Raw genomic sequence first — 9,240 nt, 5'->3', positions numbered from 1 at the left:
ACCAATGCAAAAATAAACAAAAGCATGTTACCTGGTGCAGTTATCTCACGAGCAGATGCTGGTTCCCTTCAGTCTCCACGCCCAAGATTCCTTGTTGACGCCATTCCCCAGATGAGAATTCGACCCAAACACGCTAGAGTCAGGGCCTCCTCCATGAGGAGCTGTTTCCCTACAAAGGCGCCTGTCAGCTTGCAGGAACTTCTCACGAACGCACAAAGGAGTCCATGGAACACCAGAACGCGTGACGAGGGTGACGAGCGCTATGGCGGCTGCTCTCTCTGAGGAGAGCAGAGGAGGTAATGAGTCCGCCGCCATGGCACTAGGCTGCCCGGCGCAAATGAAGGCCCAGCTTGTTGAGGCCAGGGGCTGGCATGTAACCTTTAGCTATAGTGGGCACAATTACCCTAATCAGCCACAGAGGTCTATAGCTGTAGCTAATTATTCCCAGGGCTCTGTGACTGAAATCGCTGGGCAACCTCTTAATGTGCTGTTTGACTTCTAAGCAGAACATTCCAGGTCTGCTGAGTAAAATTAAGACTTGAAATACTGTAGTGAGGTTCACGGTCTCTCATTCAATTCTAAAACGTAAACTATCTCACCGACTCAGAATGACTGGCAGGGTGGAGGAAAAATCCTCCAAAATGGCCTCAGCCCTTCACTGTGAATCTTCCTCCAAGTCCTCTCTGAAGGCTATTATCCCTTAATAATGTGACTGGGAAAAAGCAAACAGCCAGACCTTATGTGATTATTAGTTGCTGGCTCTGAGTGGAACCATGTGGGCCTCTGGTCCAATTAGGAGCTAATGGAGATCAGGTGAGAGAGGAAAGCTTGGCAAAGCCAATTTTAACACCAAATCCTTTGGGACTGTTTCTCCTGTTATTTCCCTAGTCCTTAAATATTTTGGAGTGAATATATATACTTAGTGACTGACACAGTCTTCATCTTGGTTTTCTGTGCCAAGGAATGAGGGCTATTATTGTAGAAATGGTCTATATAATTTCCTGTTGTGGCGTTCTCCCCTAAAATACTAAATCAAAAGATAACCAATCAAAAGCAATACCACATTCCTGGTGGGTATTGCAGACATTGCTGCCACCACCAAGTACTTAGAGATAATGGAGTAGGTGTTTCTATTTTCTATCCATTTAATTTTTTTGTTTGCCTACTGTAAACTTAGAGAGATCCCGGAAAATGACTATGGATTATAAAAGTCTTTATAAACAATCAGAAAATAAAATTGTGCCTGTTGCTTTGGACATGATGTCTTCACTGGAGCAAGTGAAGAAGCCCTAGGCCCTGGTATGCTATCACCTTAAAAATACACTTAAAAATCAGAAACAGATTGTTACACTATTTGCCATCTTTTTTTTGTTGTTGTTCTGTTCTTTGACAATTCTATTGCTCTCTGTCATAATCTAACATGAAGGAATTGTCTTCGTTTGCTTGTAGTGTTCTATAGACTACATGTTGATCCATTACATTATGCTAATTGAAACAAGTAAAAAGAGAGTAATAAGCAACCAAAATTTTGATGCATTCAGGCTGGCAAAATCTATGAAGTTTATTGAGGTTTCTCAGGTGGGGAATATCTAGGGAAAGTGAAAAACAAGTTGCTGTACTTTTCAATACTGCCCAAATAGGCATAATAGTTGATTAACGTCAGATTTTGAAGCACATGTGCAAATTATTTGGGCATGTTGTTTTGTTATGCTTACCAGGTAATCTTTAAGGTTATGATGTTGAGTCGGCCCAAAGCAAGAAGACTACACAGCTTGTCTAGGCTTAGGACCGGGCAGAGACAATGGTCTTGAAATGGGCTGTGATACATGGAGATACTTTGTGAGGTGTCTGATAAATCCACATATAAGAATAATACTGGAGATCTCTTGGATTTTAACTAAATTCATAACCTATTCTGCCACCAGTTATAAACTCAATTTGAAAAGTAGCTCCTGGCATACAATTGGGTCCTGGTAAACTCTTAACACCTCATGATGAGACACCAAGTAATTTTGTGACTCCAGCTGCCCAAAATGGGGAAAAAAAAAAAAAGAACAGATGCTAAGGGGTACAATGCTGAGTGGGGAATTGTGTTGATTTTTCTGTTTGTTCTTCTGGTTCAATTCTTTACTTTTCTATCCCCTGTTCTGCGCTGAAAGTATCTCCCTGGGCTCCCTTGCTCTGTAGCTTCTGGTTGTGTTTGGCCAATGGGAGGCAATAAAATGTCAATGGGAAATTGATTATTTATTCATTCCCTATACTTCCTCTCTGCTGAGCTTGTCTTTAGCAGCAGCTGTGTCCCTCTTTCTAAGGCCACAGCTCTAAATCCCAGAGCAGCCTAAAGATATGTCGGCATCCCCCTGTTGCTGGTCCTTGCTATCTTCAACATTCTCTTTTGCTGCTCTTAACCATTTCAATACCTCTGTAAATAATTCCTTTACTTAACTCTAGAATACTACTCCTTTGAGTATGCAGTATTTTTTTTCTCCCAGAATAAATGACAGAACAAAAAGAGAATCCTGGGGAAATACCACATCATATTCTACTACATAGTTATGGATGTTTTTTAGTGAGATAAAGAAAATCTATCTTTTTGAAAGACACTGTTACTTGAGGGCTCTATATTTTTCTGAAGCTGGGAAAGATTGAGGACAGGAGGAGAAGGGGACGACAGAGGATGAGATGATTGACTCAGTGGACACGAGTTTGAGCAAACTCCGGGAGATACTGAAGGACAGGGAAGCCTGGCATGCTGCACTTCATGGGGTTGCAAAGAGGTGAACATGAGTGAGCGACTGAACAACAATAAATATTATAGGCAGCTGAGAATAATCCTCAATGAGATAACTCCCACTTTGATAACTCCTTGTTTACTTGTCTGGAAAGCAGCGCTGTACTGACCACAATCAGCCTTCACCGTATCCCATGGATGTCCCTCTTTCCTCTGGATGTCAGTAGACTTTGCATCTTTACCACTTACTTTCAGTTGAGAATGTCTAAATGTATTATTATGTACCATTTTTGTACCATCCACTGCCCCCTAACTAAAATGTTGTGCCCTGAACTCAGAAGTTAATCAATATAGTTATTGATAAGAACAACATTTTGCCCATTTATTTAGGAAAAGTCAAATTTCACATTCTTATAAATACAGAAGACTGATAGTTTAAGTATTTTCTTTCTGAGTCTGTGCCCAAAGTCTGTCTTATGACAAGTAGTGTTTTTTCTTTTATCTGACTCTGCCTGGAAAGCAGTGTGGAAGAATCTGATTGGGGGTACTTTAGTAAAGAGGGAAGAAGAAATACAGCAGGGACCCAGGGCCCTATTTCTTCTTGTGCCACAGTCGCGAGCTGGGACAGCCTTTGGTGTCAATAGCTTCCAAAGACCTTTCTGCAGGGTGTGGTCCTGCCAACATCTGCTCACTTGACCATGTAGAAACTCCTCTTCCTCACCGACCCCTGTTCCTCCAAAAACTGCAGAGAGAACCATCAGCCTCTCACTGAGGAGTGTCTTCTGTCTGTGTGTCTGGCACATACTCATGAGATTAGAGGCAATACAAGGACAAAGCTTTCCTTTTTCCTGTTTGGAGTATTTTCATATCTTTATGGCCCCTTGGACTGCAAGAAGATCAAACCAGTCAATACTAAAGGAAATAAACCCTGAATATTTATTGGAAGGACTAATGTTGAAGTTCCAATACCTCGGCCACCTGATGAAATAAGCCAGTTCATTGGAAAAGATCCTTATGCTAGGAAAGACTGAGGGCAGGAGGAGAAGGGAGTGACAGAGGATGAGATGGTTGGATGGCATCACCGACTCAATGGACATGAGTTTGAGCAGACTCTGGGAAATAGTGAAGGACAGGGAACCCTGGTGTGCTGCAGCCCATGGGGTTGCAAAGAGTCAGACAAGACTTAGTGTCTGATCAATAGCAATATCCTTAGAAGCTAACTCATGTAGCAGAAAGTCTAAGAAGCTGTTTCAAAAAAAGTAGTAAACATGTTTTCAAGATCTCACTGGAAATCTAGTACAGCCTCCATGAAACTTTCCTTCCTTCCTACCGTTTTTTATCACCTTCAAACATGCTATATCTGATGGTGAGATTTTACTCCTTTATTTTCATTGTAATCTGTCTATGTTTCTCTTATAAAAACTTTTCATGCTACCTCATTATAAATGTCTTTTCCACTATCCTTTGTAATCGTCAAGCACAAGAGCTATTACAGTTGAGTGTTTAAACCTTGGATTCAGAATCAGAGCTCTGCAACTCATGGCTATATTATCTTACTTAAGTTACTTAACATCTCTAAGATTCAGCCTATTTATTTGTAAAATGCATATAATTCATTCATTCTTATATTTATTATGTGGCAGGTGCTATTGAAGTTATTGACCATAAAGTTAAGAGGAAAAAAACGAAAGAATAGGAACAAAAGGGTATAGGAGGAAAGGAAAAAGTGGAAAAAGTTCTTGTCCTCATTGAGAGTACATTCTAGCTTTGGATTATTCATATCTATCCATATCCACACTTATAGAACAAACTATAGGAGTGCATATATTTAAAATTACTTTTAAGAAAATAAAGCAAAGTAAGGAAACAGAGCTTGACAGAGCTAGCAGAAAGTCCTAGGGTTTATTAGAGACTCTGATTTGTGAATTGTAGAAGACCCTCCAAATTTTAGGGCTGCTCTGATATTCTATTTCTTCTTGATGTATAATAGGATTACACTTTCTACCACCTTTGGATTTAGGCATGGCCTAGTGATTTGCTTTGAAAGTTGGACAGCAGGAAGTTGCATGCAGAAGCTTTCAGAAAGGCCAGTTAAGATTTGCCACATCTCTTCTTGCTTGCTGGAAGCTTTATGGAAACACATATGGAAAAGGGGCTTCCTTCAACTAAGACTGTCATGCTGACCCATGCTGGACAGCAGCGGTGACTTGGGGATTGTTCTACAATAGTGTAGCCTATCCTATTCTTTCTGATGCAGCCTTATCATAATGTCTGACACCCAGAAAGTATTTGGTAAATTCTTATCACCATTATTAATTTTATTATAGCAATATTTTTATTGCAAGTGTAGAAATATAATAGGAAGTCAAAATCTTTCTCTTAAATGAGTTTAAGGCATTAAAGTGCAAATCTTTTGATCCTACCCTCACAAATAGGGAAAACAGTGTCAAAGTAATTCAAATTTTCTGTCAGAGGTTGCAGCCCTTAGATCCAAAGAGGCCTCCTCAGTGGAGAAGATTCAACACTGTGTTTTGAATGTTTTTCTATTGATTAGCAATATAAAACTAGATGTACATACTTTTAAAGTCATTTGGCTCAAAGACATAATACATTTAATTATGAATTCAATAAACCTTTAAAAATCAAGCATATAAATAAAAACTGCTAACTCAAGGGAAATACTCTGAGGAATAGTAAATGTCTATTTCCTATTGTCTCAAATGTTTCAAAATGTCAATATAAACTAATAGTGGTTATTTTTATGCACAAAAATTAAATTTTCAAAGAAATAAAAATGCAACTTAACTGGACAGAAGTGTCATTTTGAACTGAAATGTAGCTCAGCTTCCCTTAAACCTTTGCAAGGCAGCCAAAAAAAATAAAGCACAACTTTCTCTGGTGGCAGAAATTGCTAACAACACCAGAGTAAATCTGCTGGTGGTGAAACATGTAAGGACAGATCTGGAGGGAGGAGGGAAATGCAAAACACATCAGAGGCAATTTTTCAGTGGATAAAATTAAATCAAAGGAGAAAGCAAGTTTACTGGAACATAAATATAAATGATAAAATGGGAACTACATTTTCTAAAATAAGAGTGTGTCCCTTAAATAAGTATTTCAGTGGTAACTACAAAATCAACTCCATGATTTAAAATTATATAAATGAAATTCTAACTATCCTATTTCTGATGCATACTAAAAACTACTGACTTGAGTATATTGTTTCTTTTTCAGAAATCACCATCTACCACAATAACTGCAGCAAAAGAAGTAAACTGAATTTGTATTACACGTTAGTAAGGAATACAGTATAATCACAATGGTGGCTGTAATAGGCTTGGCTCGAAACAATGTACTTTAATAAACTTGATTTGAAAACACTCAGGTAATGCTTTTTCTAAGTCTTTGAAATAACCAATGCACTTCTCTTGCTCTGGGGACTGAATAAGAAGAAATTACTCAACAGACTAGGATATAAGGTTTTATTATACTTTCAATTTTCCTGTTGTTTGACAATACATGTTAACCTAAATAGAACAGATTTCTAAAATGTATTCTGGTGAGGATGAGAAATTTCCTTTTACAAATCTGTTTTGCTTCATTTTAAGATTTTTTTTTTAAAAAATCTTAGTACTGATTATGTGACTATGAAAAGAAGTCAACCAATCAGCCAAGTTTTTAGCAAGCAGTCTCTAGGAACTGCATGGGTCAATTTTTGTAGGTATTAAAAACACAAAACACACACATATCAATCCGTACACAACCTAAATCAATAAAAAACAAACTAACTCTTAAATTTCTATAGATAAAAACTTATTTTAATTCAGCCATACATCTATTTCAGTTGATAAGAAGCTTTTGGATGCAAGAAGTTGAAATAATGATCTTTTCAAGTAATAACACATAAAAATGATTATTTTCCAAGGGGAAGATATACATATATATCTTATATAAGGTCATACATACATATATATGATATACATATATAATTTATACATGTGTATATTTATATATGTATGTATGCATATACATGTATATATGTGTATTTATGTATAAAGTATATATGTGTATAGACATATATATATGTATAGACATATATATGTATATATATATATATATACACACACACATACACACGCCTGTGTGTATGTCTTTGTGTGTATGTATATAAGGGTGAACTTAAATTCTGTGATTTGTGTAACATATTAAAAATTTGAGCTAAGTTTGAGCTAATTAAACAGAAACAAATCAAGTTTTCTTTTGTTTTAAAGTGAAAATACAGGCCATGTCCTTTTCCTGAGTTCACTGAGATGCCTAAATTGACTTGACACTATAGAGCTAGCACGAGCAGTCAGACTTCCCTGAATTTTTTAAATGTGCTAAAATAAAAGGCTCTTCCACTAACAACTTCACTAGAATTATCAAATCTTCACCACTGAAATATAGTCATTAGGCAGATAGATGAGTTTTTATTCCTCCTATCATTTTTAATTGTCATGGACTTACATTTATCCTCCGTAAACCAGTACAGTGTATGCTGTTCTTGGTTCAGTTGAAAGGGATGCTCCTTAGAAGAGATAAATTATTCCATTATCACCAAAACATTTATTAAATGTCTGTATTTTTAGAAGGCAGTGCTGTTATAAACGGGAATTAATTAAGCTCAATTCCTGCCTCATTGGAGGTTAGAGTATGAACTGCCCAGACAGCAATGATGCCGGCGTTTTAAGGTCATGCATTAAACAAAGAGAAAGAGATAAGTCAGTTTTTGCCATGGACATTTGCACCCTTGAGCAAAGTATATCAGTGAACTGGGTGAAAAAGGAGACACTCGGGAGATGCATGTCATGGTGATTCACGACCGCATCGCCAATCATGTAGGAAGGACCCTTGCGGAAATCCCAGGACTTGACTGAGTGCTGTTCAAATGAGAGTGTGGTAAGAAGGGGAGAGGGGCACAGTGGAAGTTTTCCTAAATCTTCCATATCTCATCTCAGAAATTACTAAAGGGAAAGGACTGCTAGCTTGCATCTGTTTTACATGTTTTGAAAATGCTTTATATACTGTGGGGGAGGGGGTCAAATCAGAAATAAACTACTTCCTGGCAAACACTGCAGAGAACCACAATAGAGCAATGCATACTTTTCATTCTGGTAGAGTTTAAGTACATGTTTAGAGAATTACTCCCATTTTATTATCAAAAAAGTTATATATCAAAATCCTTAATACAATGTCAAAGGTGGTGACATGTCACTACCTCTTACTCTGCACCTTATCCTTCACCATTTAGTAGGGCCAGATTAACACGGGTTGTTAGCCCTTTCTTTCTGGATAATTGTAGTATATTTGTAGCCATTTTTCTTTCTAGTCTGTTTGCCAATCCTTTCCATAACAGGTCCACACTACTGATTTGAGATTACTTTTTTAAAAATATATATTTTATTACACACTTTCCATTCTAAAAATTCAAGAGCTTTCTCACCCCAGTGTTTCCAAATTAGGGGTTACCAGTAGGTAGAAAGGAGAGAGGAAAGGCAAGACAGGGTTACATGATTAAGAGGTACAAACTACTATGTATAAAATAGATAAGCAACAAGGATATACAATACAGGGAATTATAGCCCTTATCTTGAGAAAACTTTAATGGAGCATAATCTGTAAAAATACTGAATCATTTTATCATACACTGAAACTAATATAATGTGGTAAATTAATCACGTCAGTAATAAATAAATAAGTAAATAAAACCTGAGTCTCCAATCAATTAGGCAATGAAATCTTGACTCATCACACTAACACATAAATGATCCTAATACATCAATTTTTTCGTCAGCCACCTACAGCTCACTATCTTCCCATTCTCCCATTTCAGCCACACGTTTGATGAGTTTATTACGATTTTTCTTGCTTATCTGTTCCCTCTGTGCAGAATACTATTTCCTTTCTTCTGCACATGAAAGAACACTGACTTTACCTCCAGTATCAAGTCCGGATATTATCTCTTCTGTGTAGTGTTCCACTGTGTTCCAAGGAAGCTGAGAACTGCCTCCTGTTTTACCCATGACGTTCTATGGGTCTGATTCTTCCACTGTATGACAGCCCTTTAAAGTCAGACAACTCAGCACAGTATTCTTCCCTGGAAAATCCCATGGACAGAAGAGCCTGGCGGGCTACAGTCCATGGGTCACAAAGAGTCTGAGATGACTTAGAGACTAAAGAACAGCAGCAAAAGGCAGACACAGATGCTCTTCCTACATCCTCACTTGCCAGCACTACCAGCGAATTAATGATGCCATCTTCTCACTGCACGTTGCTTTTGATTTTCATAGTTCTTCCAAGCCCATTGTTTCACTTTATACTTTCAGTAAGTTTGTAAAGTATTATACAGCAGATTTCATTGTCATGTAATACAAGGAAATTGAGTGTTAACGTCAATAAGTAACTGAGTTTTTGTTTGTTTTAAATAATGTTGGTTTATAACATTATGTTAATTTCTGCTGTATAGCAAA

At 37.4% G+C, this 9,240-nt stretch overlaps 1 pseudogene; it reads left to right on the top strand.

The window, feature by feature from the left end:
- The first annotated feature begins 313 nt into the window (after positions 1 to 313).
- LOC139029723 (activator of 90 kDa heat shock protein ATPase homolog 2-like) overlaps positions 314 to 9,240 on the top strand; it is a 31,331-nt pseudogene continuing 22,404 nt past the window's right edge.

This window comes from Odocoileus virginianus, chromosome 19 (assembly GCF_023699985.2).
Source record: "Odocoileus virginianus isolate 20LAN1187 ecotype Illinois chromosome 19, Ovbor_1.2, whole genome shotgun sequence".
Taxonomy (NCBI): Eukaryota; Metazoa; Chordata; class Mammalia; order Artiodactyla; family Cervidae; genus Odocoileus; species Odocoileus virginianus.
This window is presented reverse-complemented; position numbering and strand designations above follow the sequence as displayed.